Below are 27112 nucleotides of genomic sequence, written 5' to 3'. Positions count from 1 at the left end.
TCGTTCAGCCCACACACATTAAGAGAAGCAATCCTTATACTCATTAAAATACGTCGTATGTCTTGCCCCTCCAGATAACCAAAATGTCATTGCATATATTCCTTATTTCTTGGATAGATTGTAGCCTTACCTCCCCTTTTTTATTAATACCTCTCTTGTGATTGTTCAAACATCTCAGACCAAGTGCTGTGCAAAACCATATAAACCATATAATCCCCCATCCCCTCCCCTTCCCCAAGCCCACCCCTCCCCTGCAGCTCCCCCCCCAAGACCCTCCCCCCTTACAGGCAAATGGGTCACTCATGACCCATATATGGCAGCCTAGAATGCAGCAGTCGCGCCCCCCTCTCCCACATGTCCCACATGTCCCCCCTGTATTCCTTAATCCCTACCGAAGAGTCTTTCAAAAGAAAAACCATATCTCTCGGAAGCCGAGAGAAAAAAAAAACTAACCCCTAACCCCCCTTCTGCTCTTTTAATTCTGTCAGATATTGTTGGGCCTTGATCTCTGAAAAAACGATCCTAACCTGCCCCTTAACAACAACCTTAAGCCTTGCTGGGTACATCAAAAAGGCCTCGTGCCCGAGGCTCTGAAGGGGCGCTATCAATTGCCTCAACCTCCATCTTCTTTCCACGGTAGCGTGACAAAAATCAGGCCGGGCAAAAAAAGTGACCCCGTCAAATGTACGTCTAGCCTCTGGCTTGCCTTCTCGATAATCTCCTGCCTGAGGAGAAAATTGCCTATGTAAACCGGGATTGCCCGAGGTCTTGCTGCCTGAGATGCCCCATAAGTCTTTTTTTGAATGAAAGGGAAGCGATGCACTCTCTGGACTTCACTCTCCCAGCCCCAGGACTCCATCTCGGGGAAAGCTCCCTTAAACAAATTAATAACAAATGCCCTGACATCCTGTCCTTCGACCCCTTCCGCTACGCCCAAAAGTCTTATATTGTTACGTCCCTGGCGGTTCTCAAAGTCCTCCAGTTTCCATTGAACATCCTCAGTCAGTTTCTCCTGCGCCTCTCTGAATGAATGCCATCTGCTAACGTCGTCTTCGAGCCGACCCGTTCTTTCTTCGACATGAGCGACCCTGTCAGCCATCTCCTCATATAGTTTATTCATCCTCCGCATAGAACTCTGAATTTTTTTCGCCGCCTGTTTAGCTCTCTGACTCTCGAGTCAAGCCTCGCCTTGCATCTGTTTCAGAGTAGTATAGAGAAGATCAAGAGATGTGGCCTGGGGCTCATCCTGATCCACCTGTGAATCAGCTGCCACACCCTCGCGATAGAGATTTGGCGTCGCCGAATAGTCCCAGCAAAGTTTCCTATTTTCCCCAGCTTCTGATGGGCTGGGAAGATGTTTTGGTTTAGATTTTGTCCTTTTTTTGTACAAAGCCCTGTGAGTAGCAGGTGCCTTCTGGACTGAAGAGCTAACTGTGGAGTCTAAATCAGAGCTAGTATCCAGACTTCCCTCGCTTGACAATAAGGAATCAGATTCGTCATTTAATGAAAAAAAGCATTCTCCATCCGGGGTGCCAGGGATTCCTCTGTTAAGTGATACCTTAGCCTGTCCCATAGGCTCGTTACCTTCCCTCCCGTCAAAATCTGTAGGTTGAGGGAGTATAATATCGCCGCTAGCACATACAATGTTATGAGCCAGCTTCGCGCCACCACAGGGGAGCTCGCAATTCTAGCTTGCTCTGCAATTTCAGCGCTTCGACTCTCAATCCCGTAGGGACCGCGATCGAAGTATCCTGGGTCTCAGAGGGCACCTGCAACAGTGTATCCATTTGTTGCTCGGCAACAATACCTTCAGCGTCCACTGGTGCAGCTCTGTCTCCCGCCCCGGCTTGTCTCACGACCGTCTCCGCCGTCTTCCCAGAGAAGGACTCCTGCAGGGTAGGCTGTCGTAGCTCCTGTCGTGGGTCCTTGGGGGTTTTGAGGGGTTTAAGCCTACTCCCGTCAATGCCGGATTTCACTGCCGCCGCTGCTAATTTGTGAGTATACCCGCTGAGATCTCTTCCAATACCTGTAGACGCTGAGCATACACCATTGCCTCCATAGCCTCGCGCGTCGTCCGGTTTCTTGGAGCCTCTCCGTGGCAGCATAGCTCGCTGTGACCCGGGGGCCGGCGGATCCTTCGGGTAGTCCTTGCCACCATCATGGTCCAGCTGCTCTTTCTGGACCCCATCATCCTTCGGTTGTTTGGGCGGCCTAGGCGCCATATCCAGCTCACCTCTAAGACTCCAGAGCCGCCGCAGCTGCTGGTAGAGCAAACCGGGGTGAACATTTTGAAAAGTTTGAAAGGCTACTGAAAGCTGTGACACCCAGCGTAGCGACCACAATTCCCGGGACAGGGCCGCAGTCAAATAGTTTACTCGAAGGGGGATCCCAAGCATCCCAACGCCTTTTCTAAAACGGCATACTCAGGGACCAGGGAAGAGGGAGAGAAAACGCGACCTCACGCTGCAATCAACCAGCAGCCATCTTGCCTTCGCGCCATCTTGCCCCCGCCTGCCATCCTAATAGACTGGTGGTTCTCCTTGGAGCTTAAGAAAAGGTGAGAGAGTACGTACACTTTGCATGCTGTCAACACAAAATATGTTGAGTAAATAAAAAAACAAATTTAAATTAACCTTGTAGAGGTGTGCATGTCACAGTTTCAACAATGTTCGGATGTCCTGGACACGCATGGTATAGATGAATACTGTTCAAAAAGATACATTAAAAATGTCACACGTAGAGTTTGGAAGAAAAGCTCGCAATTCGAAAATTGTGATTTTGTTACTTGAACATCGATATGCTTATCAGAGTTAGAAAGAGAGAGACAGAGAAGAGCAATGCACATACAATATAATGTGTCGACATCCAGATCCAAAATGGCGCTGATGAATGATACGCATGCACTGAGAATTTAAAATGGGGTTGATAGCAGACAGAGTCGCTGATGAAGGGCTTGTGTAGATGCACTAAACTCCAAAATAGTGCTGAGAAGGCACATGTGCTGTGTGGTAAAATGGTGCCGAGAGGGTGTCTGCACTGCGACACTCCAACTCGTCTTCAGACGCAGCTGAAACTGAAATCATCGTCAAAGAGCTCTCCAACCCCAACGCCGGAAACAACGACATCACCCCATCGCAAGACCTCTGCAACTCCCTCGCCTCCTACTTCCACAACAAGATCGCGGACATACACAACAGCTTCAGCACACAACCGACGCCTGCCACGACCGAACCACCGCCCCCCACCACCACCCTCCGCGCCTGGACTCCGATCAGCACGGAAGACACCGTCCGCATGATGAACTCCATCCACTCCGGATCTCCAACCGACCCCTGCCCTCACCACGTCTTCAACAAGGCCGACGCTGTCATCGCTCCCCACCTGCGGAACATCATCAACACCTCCTTCGACACCTCCACCTTCCCGGAGAGCTGGAAGCACGCCGAACTCAGCGCTCAACTCAAGAAACCTACAGCGGACCCCACCGAGCTCAACAATTACCGCCCCATCTCGCTCCTCCCGTTCCCAGCCAAAGTCATCGAGAAGACCGTCAAAAAGCAGCTGGCCGCCTTCCTCGAGACGAATGGATCCCTCGACCCCTCACAGTCGGGCTTCCGAGCCAACCACAGCACCGAGACCGCACTCATCGCTGCTACCGATGACATCCGAGCCCTGATGGACAACGGAGAAACAGCGGCCCTCATCCTCCTAGACCTCTCCGCGGCATTCGACACTGTCTGCCACCGCACCCTTGTGCAACGCCTCAACAACGTCGGAATCCAGGAGAAGGCACTGGATTGGATCAGCTCCTTCCTCAACGGAAGAACACAGAGAGTCCGCCTACCACCGTACAGTCAGAGGCCACCGAAGTCATCTGCGGCGTCCCTCAAGGATCCACGCTGAACCCCACCCTCTTCAACGTCTACATGAGCCCCCTTGCGGCCATCGCACGCCAACACAACCTGAACATCATCTCCTACGCTGACGACACCCAGCTGATCCTCTCCCTGACCAACGACCCCGCCGCAGCCAGAGCCAACCTTCACGAAGGAATGAAAGACGTAGCCGAGTGGATGACGACCAGCCGCCTGAAACTGAACTCAGACAAGACGGAGGTCCTCATCCTGGGCTCCTCACCCTCCGCCTGGGACGACTCCTGGTGGCCCCCCGCCCTGGGCTGCACACCCAAACCGACAGACCACGCACGCAACCTGGGCTTCATCTTGGACTCCTCCCTCACCATGACCAGACAAGTCAACGCCGTCTCCTCGTCATGCTTCAACATCCTGCGCATGCTACGGAAGATCTTCCAGTGGATCCCCACCGAGACCAGGAAGACGGTCACCCAGGCCCTCGTCACCAGCCGACTGGACTACGGCAACGCCCTCTACGCCGGAACCACCGCCAAGCTCCAGAAGAGACTCTAGCAGATCCAGAACGCCTCAGCCAGACTCATCCTCGACATCCCACGACATAGCCACATCTCCGGACATCTGAGAGACCTACATTGGCTTCCCGTCAACAAAAGAATCACCTTCCGCCTCCTCACCCACGCACACAAAGCCCTACACGATCAAGGCCCCAGCTACCTCAACAACCGCATCAACTTCTACGCTCCCAAACGACATCTCCGATCAGCCAGCCACGCCCTCGCCGCCGTCCCCCGCATCCGAAGAACGACAACGGGAGGAAGATCCTTCTCCTACCTGGCCGCCAAGACCTGGAACTCCCTACCGACCGACTTGCGCCTGACCCAAGACCACCTCTCCTTCAGGAAGAAGCTCAAGACCTGGCCATTCGAGCAGTAGCAGCACTCCCCCCCCCCCCCCCGAGCGCCTTGGGACCCTCCGGGTAAGTAGTGCGCTATATAAATGCCTATGATTGATTGATTGATTGAAATCATGGAGGCAGGAGGAGAGGCGTGCTCAAAGAAGCCACTGCTGGACATGCATTAGTAAACACCTGGGTAGCTGTGGTGTCTCTCAGTACAGGTGACAGGACAGGAGCCAAGGAGAGAAGAGGCGTTATTCCAGGCACCTCAGTCACCGCCAACTGACCGTCCTCCTTCAACTGCCCCCCCACTACATTCTAATTCTGTTACCTCACCACATTCTCATTCCCATTCTAAGCAGGGTACATGATAGCATTATATATGCCACACTTCTCCCCCGTAACAGACACTCAATCAAAAAATATTCAAACGGAGAAGCAAAGAAATACGAAGAAAATGCAATAAACAACTACTACTAAAATAATCATAAAACACATTGCACTGAAAATGCCAAGAAAAGGACATGAATAAACATTGTGCATAGAACTGGAGGAGCACCCAGGCTACTGTGCAACAACATCCTGTAAATAGGAGGATTGTTTCGTGGTTACTCTCCTACTCGTCCTCCTATCAGAAGCCACCACAGGAGGTCGGTTGATACCTACAATCTCTGCTCCATCCCTCACACCATTCTGATCATCTGTAATGATCTCATATCCCACAGGAACATGGGTAAGAACTGACACTGACTTTCTGTTCCAGATCCTGTCATCATGTGTTTGGGTTTTCAAGGCATTTCTAGATTTTGGCTACTTCTAATTTCCTTGTAAACTTGGACCAATCAGCACACCCCTTTGGCGCTCTCACTCTTACATAATCTCTCACCTTGACTACAACTTTCCTTACATTCTTCTGTTTGATATACCTCTCATTTCTTCTTTTTTGTAGATCTATTTCCATTTATTCCCACCTCCCGAGACATTACTCACGCAACCTTTATTCCACAACATCCACCCAAGACACACTTTTATAGATGGGGCTCCACCCCTAAACAGTTCAAATGGAGATGCGCCTGCAGTGAGTGTGGAGACATGTTCTACCGAGCTATCCTCCAGGACAACTCCATTTTCCAATCAAGACTATTCACCCTGGCCATTTGTATTTCCTTCTTCAATGTTTTTATCACCCTCTCAATTGTGCCATTTATCTGTTGGAGATATAAAACAAATATCTTAAGTTCTATTTCACACTCGTTTAAATCGTTTTCAATCCTTTGGAATACAACTGTACCCCATTATCGTTGAGTAAATATCGGGTATAACTTTCCCTCTTGAATATATTCTCTAGGAAATGTATCACAGCTGAAGAGGAAATATCCAGTAAACACGATAAAGCCACCCACCTTAACTGTAAACCCATGAGCACTACTGCATATGGAGTAGCATTTTCTTCCCGTACCAGCCCCAAAATATTCATGGTGACGTCTTCCCAGGGAAAAGACCATAGCTTCCTGCACACCATGGGAGTATTATTGGTTCTCAAACCTTTGTCAAATGCCACACACTCAAAACATTCCCTAACCAAACACTCAACCTCATGATCAAGGGCTGGCCACCAGAAATCTCTTTGAAGCTTCCCTTTTGTCTTTACTATTCCTAAATGACCCTAATGTGCCAGTTATAATAGTTTCTGCCATAGACTTTGTGGTGGTACAAATCTTGTCCCTCTGAAAAGAAACCCTTTGTCAATGGCAAGTTCTTGCCTCAGCGTCCATTCACGTCCACCACACGTCTTCAACTCTCTCCCATTGAGTTTCTCAGCAGACAACAAATCAATCACTCCCTTTAATTCCTCATCTCTCTCTAGTTCTTGTAACCATCATCCCTCTTCAATGCTCCCTTGGGTAACTTTGCAAACACTGATACCCTCATCCACAGGATCCCCTTCATGCATGTCATCTGAATCACACACACACCAACCAGTCTTGTTAACAATGTGCTGAAAGGTTCACTGCTCCATATATATATTGTACTAGAAAGCAATATTCCTGAAAACCCACAACCCACCTACGGATCCAAGAGGAAATAGAATCAAGCCCCTCCACATGAAGACTTTTGCTAATTGTTTGTGGTCTGTTTGAACTGCAAATCTCATTCCCCACAAACATTTTTAAATCTGTTAATAGCCCAAAAAACCACAAGAGACTCCCTTTCTATAACCGAATAGTTACATTCAGCATCTCTTAGGGCCTGAGAGACACATGCAACGAGTTTCTCATGGCCATTTCTCATTTGAATGAGAAGGGTCCATAAGTCCTTTACACTCGCATCGCAGAACACTTTTGTGTCACACGTGGGATCATATGCTTGCAGAGATGGAACATGACTCTTCCTTCACCATCCTAAAATCCTCGGTACATTCACTTCCCCACAGAAATTAAACTTTTTTATTCAAAAGTTTTTTCATGTTGGATATTTTACTGGCAAAATCTTTCACAACCTTGCTATAATACTGAACCAGTCCAAGGAATGATGATAATTCTTCTTTAGACTTTGGTTCTTTCATTGACATGATGGTGTCCGCCAAGTCTTTTTGAGGATGGATACCATCACCCGGAATTTTATAGCCATGGTAATTTACCTCACTCACACCAAACACATACGTCTCTGCCTCTATGTTTGAGCCAAAAATAATAATGTGATCCTGGTAACATTTGACCACAGAAATTCCCTTTAAAATCATCATCATTGCCCTTTTAAAAACAGCTGCTAAAGAGATCAAAACAAAAAGCATTATTTTAAGATGATACACTTCCTTAGGTGACGCTAAAGCTGTGAGATCTTATGATGCCTTATCAAGCTCTATTTGATGGTACGCTGATATCAGATATAATGCCGTAAATACTTTTGCTTTTGCAAAGGTTCGATTTAATTTCCTCAATATTAGGCAACGGAAAGCACTTCCTTTAATGGTGGTTCATTGGTCATCCATAGTTCTTCCTGGTTTTTATCACCGTGACAACGCAGTACCAATTGGCCTCTGATCCTCTCATCCAAAGTGCCTCCAAATTTTCCTAGAACTAGTGACAAACTCCTCCACGGATTCATCTTTTCCTTGACTTCTCAAACCAAAATCATACCTTTCAAGTATCGTGCTCACCCTTGGCAAATATGGTAAGTCAGGGTTAGCGATAATAATTGTGTGATCATTTAGATCTCTCATCTCAGCTTAGGTGCCTTGAATAAAGACTCTTCTTACCCAGACTCCTCTTCTGTCGTCTGTACTGAGGGACACCACACTAGCCAAAAGTACTGTTAGGGGAAGATACACAGGTTGTGCTGGATCGGTGCACAGACATAATATCGACATATATTTTCGGAGTGCAAAAATATTGAGTTGGAAATATCGAATGGACTGAATATCGGTGACCAGAATATCTACATGAAGGTAAGAAATATCACTTTTGTTAATATCGAAGTCAGTAATATTGTTTGTAAAACAATTGTTGTTAATAATATCGATGTTTATATTAGTGTTACGTATTTTAGTATGTATTTTAAATGTATGTGTTCTATATTTTTTGTTAAGTATTGTATTTATTTTTCTTTGTTTATTTGAAGAGTTTAATATAGCGCTGGCTAGACCCGGAGGTATCAGAGCGCTTTACATGAGAACAGATTGTACATAGTTACATCAGTTACAATAGCATACAATAGAAACAGATACGAGTCAATAGGAGCATGAGGATGGGTGGGGGGAGGAATGAGACAAGGGTGTAGGGGAAAAAAAGCAAAACAGACAAAGTCAGGCAGGGCTGGAAGGGGGAGGGGGCAGCCACAGGATCACGGAGGGAGGAGGTAGGGGAGGGAAAGGAGACATAGCAGAGAGACGAGGAAAAACAATGTCCAATGTCCGGCTGGGTAGGTGACGGCCAAGGGGGTAAAACCAAAATCAATCTCCTCTATAGCTGACTAAACAGCTCCACCGGGCACTAGCCATGTTGCTCGGACTCAGCAGTCAGGACAACATAAAAGGTTTTCACCTTGGGGGCATCATCATAGATCCAACGGCTGCACCAGTCCCGGTGTTACTGGGAGGTGCCGTCCGCCTCAAACCTCCATCTCTCCGGCACTCGTCTCTCTTCAGCTGGTCAAAGCTCACTCGGCGCTAAGAGCATGTGGACTCCAGTCCAACCTTTTAGGGGAGTGGTCTCGCAGCCCCTCGCCTCGGACTCCGTTATTTCGATTTTCTCCCCGTAGGCAGACAAGTCCCACAGATAACAAAGTATTCTTTTTTAATATTTGTGTTACATTTTTGGAAGTTATTAATTTTGCGTTTTAGTTCCGTAGCGGGTTATGGGTTTATAGGGGAATAGGGTGGGAATTCATTTAATTATAATAAAGTAATTATTATTTTTTTTGTATTGGTATTGATAAATAATTTATTGTTAATTAATTATTAATTGGTAATTAATTGTTATTGATTGATTAATTGATAATTATATTGCTTGTGTTATTTGTTTTAGGAGCGGGTTGTGGGTTTATAGGAGAATAAGGTGGGAAGTAATTTAATTATAATAAAGTAATTATTCATTTGTATTGATAGTTAATGTATTTTTAATTAATTACAAATTGCTAATTAATTTTTATTAATTGATTAATTGATAATGCTAGTAATTGTGTTAATTTTTTTTTAGGAGCGGGTTGTGGCTTTAAAGGGGAATAGGGTGGGAAGTAATTTCATTTTAATAAAGTAAATATTTTTTATTTATTGGTATTGATAATTAATTTATTGTTAATTAATTATTACTTGGTAATACATTTTTCTTAATTGATTTATTGATAATTATATTGATTGTGTTATTTTTTAGGAGCGGGTTGTGGGGTTATAGGGGAATAGAGTGGGAAGTAATTTAATTATAATGAAGTAATTATTAATTTTAATTTGTTATTATTTATAAATAATGTATTATTAATTAATTATTAATTGGTTATGAAATAAAATAAATAAAAAATTGATAAGTATGTTAATTTTAACCCTCTGCTATCCAACACTTTCCCTACAGTTACACTCTCTGGAGTAGGAATAGTAATCTTTACCCTACGCTATCCAACACTTTCTCTACTGTTGCACTCACTGAAGTGGAATGGTAATTTTTACCCCTTCGCTGTCCAACACTTTCCCTACTGTTGCACTCTCTAGAGTGGGAATAGTAATTTTTACCCCTAAGCTATACAACACTTTCCCTACTGTTGCACTCTCTGGATTGGGAATAGCAATTTTTACCCCTACGCTATCCAACACTTTCCCTACTGTTGCACTTTGTGGAGTGGGAATAGTTATTCTTACCCCTACGCTATCCAACACTTTCCCTACTGTTGCACTCTCTGGAGTGGGAATAGTAATTTTTACCCCTACGATATCCAACACTTTCCCTACTGTTGCACTCTCTAGAGTGGGACTAGTAATTTTTACCCCTACGCTATCCAACACTTTCCCTACTGTTGCACTCTCTGGAGTGAGAATAGTCATTTTTACCCCTACGCTATCCAACACTTTCCATACTGTTGCACTCACTGGAGTGGGAATAGTAATGTTTACCCCTACCCTATCCAACACTTTCCCCACTGTTGTACTGTCTGGAGTAGGAATAGTAATTTTATCCTCTCCGCTATCCAATATTTTCTCTACTGTTTTAGTTAATGTAGTGTTTAATGTATTTTAAAAAGATTAAAAATATTCTACCTTTTACATTTGCTGTATATATTTTTTATATTTTTATTTATATTATTGATGTATGTGAATGTTTAATTTAATTTTACATTATATATATTAGTTATAATTTTAAACATTTTAAAATAATTTGAACTATGTTTCTTTTAATTATATGTATTATTAACTTTATTTTACATTATTTTTTAAACATTAAAAAATCGATCTTTTTAACAACAATATTTTGACAACAATATTTTTTGGGGATCTTTTTGTGCTTACCATTATGTAGATAGGACTTCGATATTCTGGACATCGATATTTTTGTGTCGATAATTTCGTACCTCGATATTCTGACTGTCGATATTCTGTTAGTGATCCGCTGAATCAAAACTCGGTGATCACACATCATCATAGAAAGGACGTTTGGACTGCAGGAAAGGAAATATCAGTGAGCAGGCTAAATTTTCAACATTTTTCAATGGGTTCTAGATGCATACAGTAGAGGAGACTCACATGCTGTAAAATGCTCCAAACCTGTCCAAAATTTTGTTGTCAGAAGATTTGTTTACCGCTTTCCAAAGTGGGGGTGTGTGCTGCGGTGATCCTTGTTGCCAAATATGTAGTAGAACGAATGCAAGGTTGTCATAGAGTATATGCAGAAGGTTGTTAACAGTTCTCTTTATCCACCACAGCCCCTACGAGCTCCAGGAGTCAACGGAAATACAACTCCTGGTAGAGTCTAAGCGGAACAATAGGCATGTAATGGATGAGCAACATCACAACAGATAGGGGCCCATTAGGATGGTGGGCGGACTTCAGTCTGCCCACCATACTCACAGTGCTGGGACCAGCCGCCAGACGTGCAGTGGTCCCGCACCCCTGATTAGGATGCAACCGCCACCCTGGCGGTCGCATTCCGTATATTTGGCATTGCGGTGGGTGCTGCTTACAGCAGCACCCGCGCAATGCCAAATTGACATGTTGTGCATTCCCATGCACAGCGTGGCAGGCATCGCGTGGTGCCTGCCACCTTGTGCATGGGAATGCAGGGGGGTACCATGGGTACCCCCCAAGTGCACCTCCACTCCTCCTGGGCGCTCGCAATGGGTCCCCAAAGCACATCCCCACCAGCATTTTTCATGGCGGCATCGCGTCTGCAGCGATACACCCCGCCATAATAATATGGCGGGGGTACATCAAGTTGGGATGGCGGGCGGATTGCCACAGCCTAGCTGGCAGTGGCGATCTGCCCGCCATCCTAATGACCCCCTTAGCGTGGTCCTTAAAGCTATTTCCTATCTTTCAGATGTTCTCTTTTGCTCTGATTGTGACATGTCCACCACATGCACTTTTTCCTAGAACATGCCCCAGGTGTTCATGCCACATTACCAAATGTGAGTGAAGGGTACCTTATTGAGCATCATTGTATGACTGGTGGGTGACTCTTATGGAATGGTACAAAGAGGAAGCTCATCTGTAGATTGAGCAAGGGGCCAGGGCATCACATCCACAGGGTGGCTGAGCCACTCCATGTGGTGGCGAGTAGGTTGGTCAGGGAAGCCAGAACAGGTTCTAGTCTGCAGGGAGCACAGAGTGTTTCTGATGCACGCAAAGATCAGTGTCTGTCCTCTCTCGCACCGCAGAAGGAAGGTTGTAAGCCAGGTTTCACCCTTGTGCTGTAGACTAGTAAAACTTATCGCAGAGTCCTTCTCGTGTGTGGTTTAGTATGTCCACTATAGCGAGGAACTGGATCCTGGCACTGCAGGAAAAGAGTGACTACTTTTTCCAACATGTTGCACTTGACTTTGTCAACGAGTCCCACTTGAAAATATCTGAAGTTGGAAACGACGAAGGGAGCCCCACAGAGAAGGACAGGTTGGTTTCCAAACACAGAATGGAAAAAGGGAAATATGAATCATTGTCAGGATGGTGGTGGGGGTTTAAGCAAGATAATGGTTGGGAGCCCCAAACCCTGGTTTCTGCTCTCACTACAGGCAGTGCCAGAATCAGATTCTATAATAATAAAGGGACCTGGTGATAAAGGGCTGAAAACTATGAGAGAAGACCATCTTAATTTATTGAGACAGCATGAGCTGGGTATTAATACATTGACTAAGAAGGAAGAAAGGAGGACACTTCGCAATTAGACATTTCAAATCCAGTGATGCAGAAATCATGTAAAGGCATTTGATGACTTTATGACTCAACCTTGAACTAACAGGGTATTTATTTATTTGAAAGATTTTATATAGTGCTGGCTAGACCCGTGGGCATCAGAGCGCTTTACAGGAGCAGGAGCAATACAGAAAATATAAACAATTGTTCAGGGTAACGCATAAACTACAAAATAACAACTTGATTTAGGTAAAAAGGGAAGGGCACAAGCAAGATACAAAAGAGGAGAGCATAAGGGTAAAACCAAAACAGTCAGTTACAGCACCACAAAATGGTATGGAAATAAAATGGTACATAACAGGGTAATTACCCTGGGATGAGGGGGGAAGGAGGAGCAGTTTACAAGGGATAAAAAAAAAGCACACCGGAAGGGCTCAGCCGTAGATTGAGGGCCAGAACCGTGGAGGATTATCATGATATGAGCATCAAAGATAACATAAGTTACTGGATGATGAATTGTAGGGAAGCAATCAGGGTAGTGAGGGGAGGGGGAAGATGGGGAAATGGGGAGGGGGCGAATGGGGGACAAGTAACAGGAAAGATGGCGGCTTAATAAAGTGAGGGGGCAAGTAGAGGGAAGAGATGAATTCAAAAATTATCATTAATGCAGGGAGACATGGAGAGTAGGGTAGGAGGAGAGATTATGGACCAAAGTATTTGTTGAGGAGGTGGAATTTGAGGTCTTTTTTAAAGCTGAGGTAAGAGAGATTACAGCGCAGGTCTTTAGAGAGTGAGGTCCAGATGTTCGGAGAGTTCCCAAAGAAGAAGCGATATTGGGTAGAATTCTTAGTAAACAAAAGGGGGATGAGGAGGAAAGAATTGGTACTTCTTGTTGGTCAGGAGCACCCTGCGTTGTTGAGTTTATTAGTAAAGTAAAGCGAGATTTGTTGGTGAAGCACTTTGGCTTCTGCCTTCAATGGGTAGCCAGTTGAGGGCTTTGAGGGTTGGTGTGATGTGATCAAATCGTTTGCAGTCAGTGATGTGTCTGGCCGCCAAATGGAGTACGGATCTAAGGTGAGCTAGGTGTACTTTAGGTGTTCAGGTGAGGATAGCGTTGTCGTAGTCAAGTTTGGACAGCACAAGAGATTGGACAGCACATTTGAGGTCCTCAAAAGAAATGAAGGGTTTAATTTTCTAAATGTGTCGGAGAGTGAAAAGAGCTCCTTTAGCAGAATTTTTTATATGGTAATTGAGGGTAAGGTTATTGTCAAGGTTGAAACCAAGTGATTTGGCCGAGTTGGATAGGGAGAGCGAGCAATTAAGGGCATTGACGTCCGAGATCCAGCTTTGGATGGGTAGTCGGATATTTTGGGGGGAGAAGAGAATGATTTAAGTTTTTTTCGGGTTCAGTTTGAGATGGTTAGAGAAGAACCAGTCTTGGATCTTGCTCAGGGTGTTGTTGAGATGAAGGATGTCTGAGTGGGATCTAATCTTGTAGTAGAGTTAAGTATCGTCGGCATAGAGGTGACAATTGATTCCAGCTTGTTTTCAAAATGAGGGTAAGGGGTTGAAGAGGAAGGGGGCGAGAATAGAGCCCTGGGGGACACCTAGGGAGACAGGTGTAGGGTTGGAGAGGCAGACTTGGATTTTGATTTGTTGTGTTCTGTGTTGAAGGAAGGAGGAGAACCATTTGAGGACCAGACCGTTAAGAGCGAAGCGGGCTTTAAGTGAGTTCAGTAGGGCAGAAGGTTAATAGCATCTGCCTGGATTGATGGGATGAGCAGGTGAAAAGTTAATGTAACCAAGTCAAAAGAACTTTATTTCGGAGAAAGTCTCCATAAAAGGTACATAAGATAAAAATATAAAAGAACGTTTAAAAACATACATTGGATAGTTAAAAAGTGGTTAAAATGGTTACAACATTAAAAACACCAGGACATCTATATGTCCGCTAGTTACAAAACTCATGTACAATTTAACCTGGTGCAAGTTGGATCAGGTAAGCATTTTCAGGTACCGTTTTCTCGTATGCCAGAAAGCCCCCAGAAATTTGGCCACAGCAAACACAATATGAGCAGCCATTTCACTCTTGAGGATTCTGAAGGCTTCATGACACCTAATAAAACCCAAATTCCTACAAATGGGAATGATCCATTTTCTGCGCGCCTCATTATAGCCCGGGCAAAAAAATATGATGTGCAGCTCGGTTTCTTCACTTACTCTGCATGCCGGGCAAGTGCTGGATGCAGACTCAGACCAATGACTAGTGAATGCACGTATTGGCAAGGACCCGTGCCTCCATTGTAGATAGAGCTTCCTAATTAGTACAGGGTAAATATTGTCCAGGGTTGGTTCCAAACTGTAGGCATTTTTAATACAGAGAAATTGCTCCGTTAGAGTCCCTAAGGTTATGGAAGAATATAATGTGGGAGCCTTGGAGTTATAATGCAATTTAATTAGAACCTTTTTTGGGAGCCTGGGGCAAGCATTCAGGGGGTCATTCCAGAGTGTGTCAAGGCCTAAACCCACCAGACTGTTCCTTACAAATTTGAACCAGGCAATATTCCCCGAGTTTGGAAGACTAAGGACTTCCTGCAAGCCCTGTCTATAGTGAATCAATTCGGGCACCGCCCACAATCTACGCCAGTAGATCAGAGGGCGGAGCGCCAGTTCTTCTTCCAGGGGTCTGATGCCTAGATCGAGTCTTAATGGCACTAGGGGTGTGCTTGAAGGGAGGGCTACTAGGCACCTGAGAAACCTATTCTCCTCTTTTGTCAAGCTTGGTGAGACTTTATGACCCCATAGTTCACTGCCATAGATGACGGCTCCTCTGGCTTGCACCCTATAAATATGGAGCGGAGGACCTATGGGTTTGAGGGTCGACCTATTCTTCCCCGCCAGCCTTAGTATCCCACCCACGTGTTGCACTAATTTTAGCCTTGCTTTCTCCTGATGCGGACCCCACCCCATTTTCTCATTAAGGGTTACACCAAGATATTCAAAGGTGTTAACTCGTTCTAGCATGTTATTCCCTATGCGTGGGATGCGGTGAAACCTAGGTGGCGGATTGAAGGCCATAAATTTGGTCTTTAGAGTGTTAATCTCCAATCCGTGCTCTCTACAGAAGTCCCCAAAGCCATCTAACACACGCTGAATTCCCATCGGCGACTTGGAGAGAAGGAGGGTATCATCCGCAAACATAATTGCCGGAACCCTCCTTCCCGCCAGCTTTGGGATGTCGGAATTGGGGACCTCGTTGAGGTGATCGATGACCCCGTTGACAAAGAGGCAGAACAGGGTCGGTGCAAGTACACACCCCTGTCTTACCCCTCTGTCAACGGGAAACTTGTTAGATAGGGCGCCATGCCTGCCACACCTCACTTGAGCATAGGTGTTGGTATGAAGGCGGATGATCATCGTCAAAAGATCACCTGGCACCCCGGCTCTAGCCAGCACTTCCCACAGCTTACCACGTGGAACCAGGTCGAAGGCCGCCCTTAGGTCCACAAATACAGTATAGAGGCTGCCACCCTCCAATTGTATTGTTTTCCAGTATAAGAGGGACAGCCTGAAGACCTGGTCTATGGTAGAGATCTTTTGCCGAAACCCAGCCTGGAGGGGGCTCAAGATATCCCTATCTTCGATCCAGTCCAAGAGACGATTCAACAGAAGCCTCGCGAAAAGCTTCTGAGGGACGTCTATCAGACTGATCGGTCTGTAGTTGGCCGGGAGTAAAGGTGAGCCCCTTTTGAATATAGGGACGATCTCCGCCCCAAGCCAAGTGGGGGGGACCGCCATACCGTGGGCGATAGCATTAAACAGTACCAAGAGGTAGGGGGCCCAGATTCTAACCTCGTGTTTTAAAAGGTCGCCTGGGAGCTTATCAAGACCTGGCGCTTTTCCCGAGGAAAGGCGAGTAATTGCCAATTCCAATTCCTCCAAATTGAAATCTTCCATCGCGGAAGAGTTATCAGTAGTTAGGGAGGCTATTTTCCCAACCTCAGTTCCTAGGTGATCCAGCCCAGCTACACTGTAGAGAGATGAAAAATGTTCCTCCCACACTTCAGGCGCAATATTTCCCTCTATAGCCATAACAGGCTCAGCAGAGCCATGTTTGACTATTTGCCAGAATTTCCTGGAGTCTCTGACTTTGAGTGCAGATGTCATTTCTGACCAGTTCTCCCAGTCCCAATCTATTTTGGCATTTTCAAGAAGGAGCTTATAAGCAGCCCGTTTTTCCCTAATGACCGTAGGAGCCTCCTTAATTTTAAATGCCTGGAGAAGGTCTGCCTTGGCTCGCCTGCAGCTAGCATTGAACCAGGAGGCTCTTTCTCTCCTCACTTTCCTCTCCCGGACCACAGGGTTCAATACCTCGGCGAGGTTATTGCACAGGGTCAGATGAATGTCCCCGAGAGAAAGGCACCCATCAGGCGAGGGCAATAGTGGGAGAAGTCTTCCCACCTTTTCAAGGGCTGATGCCACTAGCTCATAAATTGTCCTAATGCGGTTTGGTTTTTCTAGGAGTTTGTCCCACCTTATTCTTCGCCTGTTACTAGATATGGTTAGACTTGGGGCGAATACTCTATTTTCTGCGGCAGCAGCATTAAGAAATCCGTCAGCAGCCAAGGAGAGGGACAGGCCATTGTGATCACTGTCCAGCCTGGGGGCTATTTTAAATTCTTTAACTAGTTTCCAGACCTGAAGTTTGATCAATATGTAGTCTATCCGGGACTCCTGGCCTAGTCTGTGGAAGGTTGGTTGCGGTAGTATGTCCCCTTTGAACCTGCCATTGCAAGCTCTAAGTGAGTTTGCAAGGGTCATTGTTATTATTTGGGATAGGAGTGGTGAGCATGACCTAACCGGGGGGCCCGCAATACTTGGAATGTCCCAGAGATCATCCTCCTCACTACTAACCCCGTCTAGATGAGTTGGGAATGGTTCATACTGGGTGTTAAAGTCACCTCCGACCAGGAGTGTTACTGAACTAGAGAGAGAATCAAGGAATGTCACCAGGTCCTCCATTGTCCCTGAAGTGCCCGCTACTCCAACCGGTCTGGAATATACGTTTACCAGTGTTAGGCCCATCCCAGTGGGCCAACGTAAGGCCACACACAAAATGTCCACTGAATTGGTTTCTACAATCTCGGCCTTGCAGCCAAGATGGGAGCCAATCCATATTGACAAACCACCGGACGGACGTCCCTTCCCTCCCCATATGGCTAAGACATTAAAGGTTGCAAACCCAGAGTAACAATAGTTCTCTCTAGCCCACGTCTCCTGGAACATGCATATATCATATTTCTTTATGAAGGTTGCCCATTCACCGCAATCTAACTTATTGGGTAACCCAGCAATGTTCCAAGATAGGATTTCTAGTGACCTCAGATCCTTAGCTGTACTTATAACAATCTCGTCAGGAATACTTTGTGCTGGCCCAGAGGGGGCCCGGACCCCGGTATCAGAGCGTTCCCTATCTAGGATAACCTGTGGCGGGAGGATCTGTCTTAGTGAACACCCACCCGCCCCATTTTTCCTCTCCCACCCAAGTGCGGGGCGGACAGTGCACTCCCCTTTGGGAGTGCACCGTCAGTCCACAGCATCGAGGCAGTCGAATCTGTTAGAGTGAATGAATGGGACCCCGTTCAGATCTAGGGCTGGCTGGTTCCATCTATTAATGCCCCGAGGGTCCCCTTGGGGATGGACTCTTCTTCCCTGATACAGCTTTCTCCGGCCCGCCCACGACCAACCCTCATCGCCTCCCTCGGCAAACCGCTCTGGTTTGTCGGGGTAAAAGGCCGATAGGGGAAGTGTCTGTATGGTGGTGTGTGGTGAACCCCCAACCCAATTGCAGATGTAAGCAACTGTTCTTGGGTCTCTAAAGTTGACCAGAACACAGTCCCCTGTTCCCCTTTTAATTGTCTCTCCTACCCACGGAACCCGCCTTGCCAGAATGACCTCATTATACATGCCTGGGGGTAGGGGCCTGAATTTATTGAGCCAGTCAATAGTCTTGTTTTTGATCGAAATGGGAGTCTCATTGGAGCCCTCAGCAAGCTCCGGGACACCACTAAGGACTACCACATAGGGAGCGGCACCAGGCGGTAGATGGGCTGATCTCCTGGCGGGCTTTGGATCGAAAATCTTCATTTGAGGCTGCATGGGTTGCTCCCTGGGATATAAATTGGGTCCAGTTGGTAACTGTACCGGAAAATTAGGTACCTGTGTCTGGGTAACAGGGATAGCCATTACCGAAGTTTTGTTAGTAGTGTCCTCCCCATGAGGTAGAAGTGGGGGGGGTGGAAGGGAAGGGTTTGAAGTATCCCATGCTATGTTATTACTTGGGGCTCGATTATTGGTAACAGATACACTAGGTTGGTTAGTGGCTGAGTAGGATGGGTTCGTTTGGTGGGAGGATGATGGTGTTACGGGGGCAGCACCTCCCCTTGCTACACACTTTGAGCAGATGCCACTGCTATTTAGTGATACCTTCCGTGTCCCTACACCCTTTACCAAATCTTTCGTTAGACCCTCCATTCTAGTCAGCCTACCCTCTACTTTCACAAGCCCCCTGGTAGATTCCGTTAGGGATTGCTGAGTAGCATTTATACCCTCCTCAATGCCAGTCAGCCTAGCCTCTAGCCGTGATAGCCTATCTTCGAGGGAGTTTATCAGGCGTTCAATGGTGGAGCTTAGTGCTCTATCCCCTGGTTGCGCTTCCCCATCAGTATTAGTAGTTGCAAGGAGACTACTTGACAATAGGGGAGTAACTTCTGCCCTTGTGTTAGTGTTAGATACCTGGGGGGTCCTCCCTCGTTTCTTACTCTTATTTCGTGGGGGTTGAGGGTTATCGTATTTTAGTATTTTGGATTTTTTCCCCCCCGGACCCTGGTTGAACATTTTCCTTTTCGTGGTTGCGCCTTTTCCTTGGTTAGCCTCTAGGGTCTTATTCCTAGAATCGGGACCCTGTGGGGGTTGGTTGGAGGAGACAAGGAGCAGGCTTTGGGAATCTCCTTGGATATCAGTGCTATCGAGATTAGGTGAAGATTGGGCTTCGTCAGCTGACCTTAAATGTAACCCATTCTCAACTGACTCAGGGTGTCCTATCAGCATCTCCAAGGCTGACCTTACAGTGCACTCTGGAGTGGTTAATTTTTAAATACAGGTTTTATGGGGCACTTGCCCACATGTAATGCCTGCTATGTTATTTGTGTATGACAAGGAAACTAACGAGCAGCGTAGAAAGATTACCAACAAGACCACATTTTCCAGATATTTAGAAAGGCATCAATTCCATGGCAACGTATCCTGGCCAGAGTCAGTGCTGCAACCCCACAGCAACTAAAACACCAGCGAAAGAAATTGAATCCATCAAGTTCAACAGAAGTCCTACATTAAACAAGGAGGTAACTAAATAAATTCACCTTTGTTTCACAAACGACAAGCCCTCAGAAGAGATTGCAAACTTTTCAGTGTTGCCTCAAATTCCAGTTTTTTACAAGAACAAATAAACAACTCTTTTAATCCCAACAAAACATCATTCAAATGTATACAAGAAAACTTATCACTCCCATGTTCATAACTAGTGACCTTTTCAAATACTAAAAACAAAGAATTCCTCTGCAGAAAAGTTCAAAGCCATTGGGCGAACTTTCACCACCAACTCAAATTCTATGGAAGTACCTTCTCCCACCAACCAATAATACTTGGGACAAATACAGTCAGTGACAAAATATTTTGTGAGATCATAAAACAACTCAAACTCTTCTGCCATCCATGGATATCCTCTCTGCCAATATCATAAAAGCTCATTTTTACATTTTTCTGCAGAAATAGCATGCAATCATCAATGCTTTTCAACCTAAGGGCTCATTCCCAGACATGTTGAAGATGTGGTCAATCTTTAAGATTAACCCACTCAAAAGAAATGTACACCGACCGAAACCCTTTAGCCATTTTCCAGCCCATCTCAATCTTCAGAGGATCTGGAAACTAATTGAAAATTGTCTCGCCACCCAATAACTTCTTTTATAATCATGATTATATTAAGAGATTATCAATCTGGATGTCAGATAGATTATAGCATTGAAACAATTCTCAATAACATTCAATGCATATTGAATGTGGATCCCTGCTTCCTCGTTGTTTATCATCAACATTAAAAACTTCTGATCACAACTCTCCACTAGAATTTTGGGTTTTAAATACTGAACTACAAAAATAAAGCAATATAGAATATCAACTTCCAAAATACAGTTAAGGTAAATGTATACAGGTAAGTATAGGTTTACTGCACTTAACTCACATCTATCTACGGTAGAGTAAATCTACAGTTACAGATCAGACTTACCCTCATACTTACCTTCATAAGATTTTGGTAGTTCATATTCTGGTGACACTTTCCTTGGAGGTTGATATTTTTGCTCTCTGTATTCTAACATACATCACTCGATCACTATCAACTTGTATCTATTCTGGATCCATTCTCAGCATGGCCTTTGAGATCAACCTCAAACTGATTTGTTGTCTTCTTCTCACATTGTCATCGGTTGGTTAAGATTGGTAAACTGACCTCAGAAAGCACTGGAATGTCATGTGACATCCATCCCTCAGGCATCAATCCTTTCACCCACACTGGTCAAACTACATCTTGAGTGGTTATGTTTACTACGGAGAAGTGTGAAGGTGCCGCCAGACACCAATAGGCACACAACTCCCATTTTTACTTGCAAATATTGTTGATCAATGACATTCTTATCTTCAGTTCTGCTTATTTATGATGCTGGCATTTGAAGCACCTGGATAGCCACTCGGGGGATTAGTGTGCTATACAACATAACATGACATGTATGACCAAGAACTTTCACATTTAACCAAGATCATACACAAAAACAAAGTTGACACCCCACTATTTCATGAGTAAAGGGTTGAGAAACTTTCCAACTAGTTTCACACTCACTAAAATTGTTAGGGTTTACTAAAGTCTCCACGCTTTCTCTTATCGTTTTAGCACAGGTGTCGGTTAACAGCTGTGTTCTCTTAAATGGATAAAATAATTGGTGTCTCCCTCTCAACGAAGAGCTGAGCACACACCATAAGCTTGAACTAGGCTTGGCTTTAGTGAAACCATCTTTACAGGTATATCACAGTCCTCCACTGAAAGGGGGTCTTCATATCACTGCCTAACTTTTGATATCCACAACGAAACTTGATCACTCAAATTGAATTCAAATGAAATTGACGTGAAAGTTTCAAGCCAAGTGAGGAAGCCTGGATTAAGCATTCAAGGCACCGTTGCTTTCGAGTCAGTCACTGAACATCAAACATGGATTTGAAGATAGCTCAATGGCTCTAAAGGTTATTTTGTAGACCATCCAGTGCCACCAAATGGCAAAATCTTAAAAAAATATTTATAAAAGTGCCAACATGCATGGTATCAGTGTTCAACTCCAAACATGTTTTGGTCTGGCATCTGGAACAGTGACCCTAACCTCTGAAGGGCACTTCTGCTCCATGGTTGAGGTGGGGTACAGCGGTGTCAGCGTTTTGACTTCAACAGCCTACTCTCATGCCACTTGTGCGCCTCATGAGAACCAATGCACAAGAGCGCATTGGGACCTCTGTGCACATCCATTCATTTTGCTCCGAAGGTTGGACTGAAACTGTGGGCACAGCATCTGCCCTCGCTTCCCACTGACATGGTGTCCATGCATTTGCAAGAAGCAGTTTGCCCCATGGAGAAGGTTGACTGCAGCTGTATACATTGCATTCGTAGGCTTTATCGGCAAGACAGCGCCATGACTTCGATGACGCAGTCAATGCTACCACATTTCCTGGGCTCACTGCTCTGAAGCAATCGTCAGACCGATAAGGTCTCATGCAAACTAACACTTTTTAATTTGAATGTGCCAGGTCCACCCCAAACGTCTCCAGAGAGATCCTTAAATTATAGGATCCTACATGGCTCTAGGGAGTGTGAACCCTTCCCCAGTTGTGGGTCTGCCACAGCAGTAAAGTCATGGTCTGTCCCTTCAAGTATTTGCTTTTTGTCTCAGTAAACATGACAATCACAACTGTTCCCTGAGGGCCTTATCTCTCTAATGGATTGAGACTCCAGGCAGGGTTCTGAGGGTATGAAGGGCACCTAAAATGCCCCCCTCTGTTTGAGGGTGACTAATATGAGATGAGTGGCACTGGCAGGCAGTGATGGCATCAGTGATTTTCATAGAAGGTGTAGGCTCTTTTTGTCATTCGCTTCATAGGGCGGTTACCTAGAGGTATCTTCCAGTAGAGTTATGCTAGTCTACCTCAACCATGTCATTTGTTCCATTCACGTGAGACATGGGTGGAGAGTGGATTTTCTCCGTGCCTGGATGCGGTGTGGTGAACGTTGAGAAAGGATGTTGAGATTTCCTGTGTAGGCACAGGAATCAATTTTGGAGTTTCGCGGTGTAGACGGCTTCATAAAATAGAGGGCTTAGTGAGGGTGCCATGTCCCCTTGCGGAACCCTCCGGCACACCTGGCAGTCTCCTGACATTCCTCAGAGTTGTTTACAGTAGTTGGTTGACATGCACTAAAGCAAGCCCTGCCCCTCCCTCGGAAGTGTCATGTCAGGTTTAATTGGCTGCGGAGAAGCATGCCCTTCCCTTCTCCTTGCAGCTTAGCCCCATGTTCTGCTGCATTTGGGTGACAAAGAATGTGGCTTTACTAGTCTAGAACTTCTTAAAACTAATGTTGTCAACTGGCCCAGACCATCTTCAGAGGGGGCTTCTTAAAATCACATCTGCGTCTTTCAGATATGATTGGACAAATTTGAACATGGTTTGAGTCTTAACAGGTCGAGTCACTAATGAAAAATGGAAGCCCTGGTCACTGTCAGCATTTGCTTAACCAAGGATGGAGACTACACCAGAGTGTCTGAGATCGGTTATTGGCGCCAGAGCTGATATCTATATTTGACCACTGGATCTTGTGGTTGGAATGCATCAGGATGAAAGACCCTTGAAGGTTTTGTCATGCAGATTTGTAGAGTGCATTGTCACCCGGGAGGGCATCCTGGCGTCTAGCCACACCTAAAGCCTAGTGGGGGGGACTACTCAGAAATCCAGGTCTTCAGATTCTAGTGAAATTCAAGATGTGAGGAGGAGGCTCTTACGTGTAGCCGCAGGTCATCCTTGCGTTAGGAGAAGGCTCAGCCGCCGACACTGTTTTTCCATAAGTGGTGGATTTTTCCAAGCAGGAGCCCAGACTAGTGAAAGCAGATGTGATTGTTGAGGTTTGCTGGGCCAGTGTTAAGTAGTGTGTTGGTGAGGAGTGGGAATTGTGCTCGTTTGTGTATGGGGAGCCCGTGGAGCTCCTTCAGCTGTGGTGTGATGTGAGTACGGTGTGGGAGTTTAAGAGTGATTCTGGCTACAGAGTTCTGAATGGTCTGCAACCTTCTGGTGAGTTTTTTGTAAACCCCAGCACAGATAATGTTCCCGTATTACAGCTTGCTTGTGACCAGGAAATGCGCAAAGGTTTTCCTGGTGCTGATTGGTGGCAATTTGAATCTCTTCAACAGCATCTTCAGGGTATGGAGGCATGAGGCGGTGACAGCTAGGACTTGGGGCGTCATGTCCTAGTTTGCTGTTGACGCTGATCCTGAGGTTCTTGGCATGGATGTAGGAGGTGGGTGTCCATCGTAGGTCTGTTGGCCACCAGAGTCCCACAGTGAGGTGCTCTTCCCGAAGATGTTGGTGTTCAGATTTAAACCGTGGGTCTTCATCAGTGGGCGATTTCAATCTTGCAAGCATTGAACTTGATCTGGGTACTGGGCATCTTGTCTGTGATAAGGCGAATGAGTTGTGTGTCAGGAGATGACATTGGTGTTGTGAGAGGGGATGCTGTCTAGAGGGATAATGTATGTGTTGAAGAGGGGTGGGCTCAGGGAGGATCCTTGTGGAATTCTTCAGATGATGTCGTGGGCATCCATGTGTATGGGGCCAGGCTGACTGACTGGGCGCGTCCAGTCTAGAAGGAGCCGAACCATCGGAGTGAATGTCCTTGGATTCTGATGTCGTGTAGGCGTTGGATGAGGATGGGAGACTGTGTCAAATGCTGCGGAGATGTCAAATAGGACAAGTCCCACTTTGTCTCTTCTGTCCATAGTCATGTGGATGTCCTTTATGGCAGCAATGAGGGCAGTTTTGGTGCTGTGGTTGAGTCTGAAACCAGACTGGATGGTGTTGAGGAGTTGGCGGTTGTTTAGTTATTCATTGAGGTGAATGGTAATGTTGTTCTCTAAGACCTTGGTGGGGGAATGGTAGCAGGGAGATTGGTCTGTAGTTGGCTTGCGTTAAATGGTTGCAGAGTTTCTTCAGCAATGACAGGACAGATGCATGTTTCCAAGCAACTTGGAAGGTCGCAGGAGAGGTGGAGGCATTCAGAATGGGTATGAGATTGACACTGATGGATTACAGTCTGCTGGAGTAGGCATGGGAAGGGGTAGGGAACCGTTAGTGCACCTCAGTGGATGGACGTCATGGCAGCTGTGGTTTCTTCTGGGGTAATGACGGGCTGTCACGGGGCCCCCCTTGCCGGTGGTCATATTGGAACAATGGACGAATGGTGGCATGCTCATGGAAACCAGGATCCTCTCCTTTTTCCACAGACGGAGGATTCCCCGGACTGGTTCACTTCAAGGGACGAGACTCGCCTAGGATTTCGAGCGGTCCCTTTAGCTGGGAGCAGTATCCAGAAGACCCCGCCCCCTCGCCCTGCGTCATCAGCCCTAATCCTATTGAGGATGAGGCATGGGACATGATGACGGACTGGGATAGACACTGGAACAGTGAAGACGCCAAAAGCAGAGCCCGAGAAGAGAAGCCGAGGACCGAGGGAGAAGACGCCCCTGTTCCCGTACTGACAGCCCAGCAAGTGATTCCCGAGACGGCAGGAGAGCCAGGAGGCCAACGTACCCACCTATCACCCAGCCAGGCTTCAGGAGGAGCGGGGCTCTCACAGGTGCGTGCATGGTTTGCGGGGTGGGCTGGGAGGCGGGAGAAGGTCGGCGGTGAGAAGTCGAACTAATTCCCCACAGATCTAGAACCATCCCAACTCCTCTCTCCCTTCATGCACACGCCTTCCCCTGTGAAAGCGCACCAGGTGTCTCCTCACTCCTTTTCTCCTTTTTGGTAACGGTGGAAAGGTGGAGCTGTTTACTCACACTGCATTCTCTTATTTTTTTGTGTTTTTGAGGAAAAGCCTGAAGCAAGAAGGTATTCCCCACAAGAATGCCAGAGCACACAGATGACTGAAAGGAGGGAAAGCCTGTGGATAAGTAGCATTATTCACAAAGACAAACCCTGGCAACACCAGTTAGACGCATGTATAAAATAAAATCCACTGAAACCCCCTTTGTTGTGGACCTCGCTTCTTCTACCTGCTCACACGGGCCATGTGGATAGCATTGGTTCTTTGGATGAGATCAGGTTAGGCGGTGTTTGGTGCGAACTTTCGGGTCTGGTTGTGTGCTAAGGTTGCTGTAAATGGCAGTGATTTTGTTGCTGAAGAACTGAGAGAGATTGCTGCAGAGGTCGCTAGGGGGTGATCGAGGTGGATGCGGCCGCTGGTGAGGTGAAATCCTTCACAATGGGGATGATTTCATGCTTTTGTTGATGCTGGCATCAATGTGGTCCAACAGAGCAGCGTGTTTGGTGGTTCCAATCATTTGGTGGTAGCGTCTCGGGTGGGTTTGAACATGCCCCTGTCTGCATTGTCCTGGCTCAGTCTCTATTTTCGCACCAGTTGTTTGTAGTGGTGTTTCATCATTTTTCCTCCGTGTTCCAACTGGCCAGGGGTCTGGGTCGTGTTGTATTGCTGGGCTTGGGGGTAGGCAGTCGGAGCGGTAGGTGATCCAATTTTTGAAATTCTTGATCAGTTTGGAGAGGCTGTTGCTGTGTTCGGGTCGGTGGTTGTTGAGAGCGCTGTTCTTTCCCTTGTCAGTGATGCTGTTCCAGTTTTGGCAGACTGGTCTGGCGGTGATGCATGTGCATTGGGCTGGGAGGATGAACCTGACGAGGGTGGTCTGTCCAGAGGACAGGTGTAGGCTCGTTGACTTGGATGTTGCGGAGATGGAAGGAGAGCAGCACGCTGCCTGGAGAAGGGGGTGGTGCCAGCTGGATGGGGGTGTTGCTGCACTGCATCCTTTACACGGCAGCCTCCCTTGTGAAGTTATCCGGCCAGCTCTCTGTGAATAGGTCCACGCCCGAGTCTTGGGTTCTAACGCTGCTCGAGGTCCTGCCTCTGCCTCGAGGGAAGAGGCCAGCCCGCTGTGCAGAGGGGTGCTGGAAGTCTACCCTTGTGGGAGGGTGGGCCACAGCTGTGGAGGAAGAGCGAAGAACTGTGGTCAATGTTACATGGCCCAGGGAATGATGATCTCTTCAGGGGTCATAAGTGGTCCACCGCCCACCCAACCTACCCCCAGGCTTCTCTGGTGGTGGGCCTATGATTGGAGCTGTGGAAGAGTGTGGAAG

Source organism: Triturus cristatus, chromosome 3_2 (assembly GCF_964204655.1).
Source record: "Triturus cristatus chromosome 3_2, aTriCri1.1, whole genome shotgun sequence".
Taxonomy (NCBI): Eukaryota; Metazoa; Chordata; class Amphibia; order Caudata; family Salamandridae; genus Triturus; species Triturus cristatus.
The sequence above is the reverse complement of the archived record's forward strand: the minus strand, read 5'-3'. Positions refer to the sequence as shown.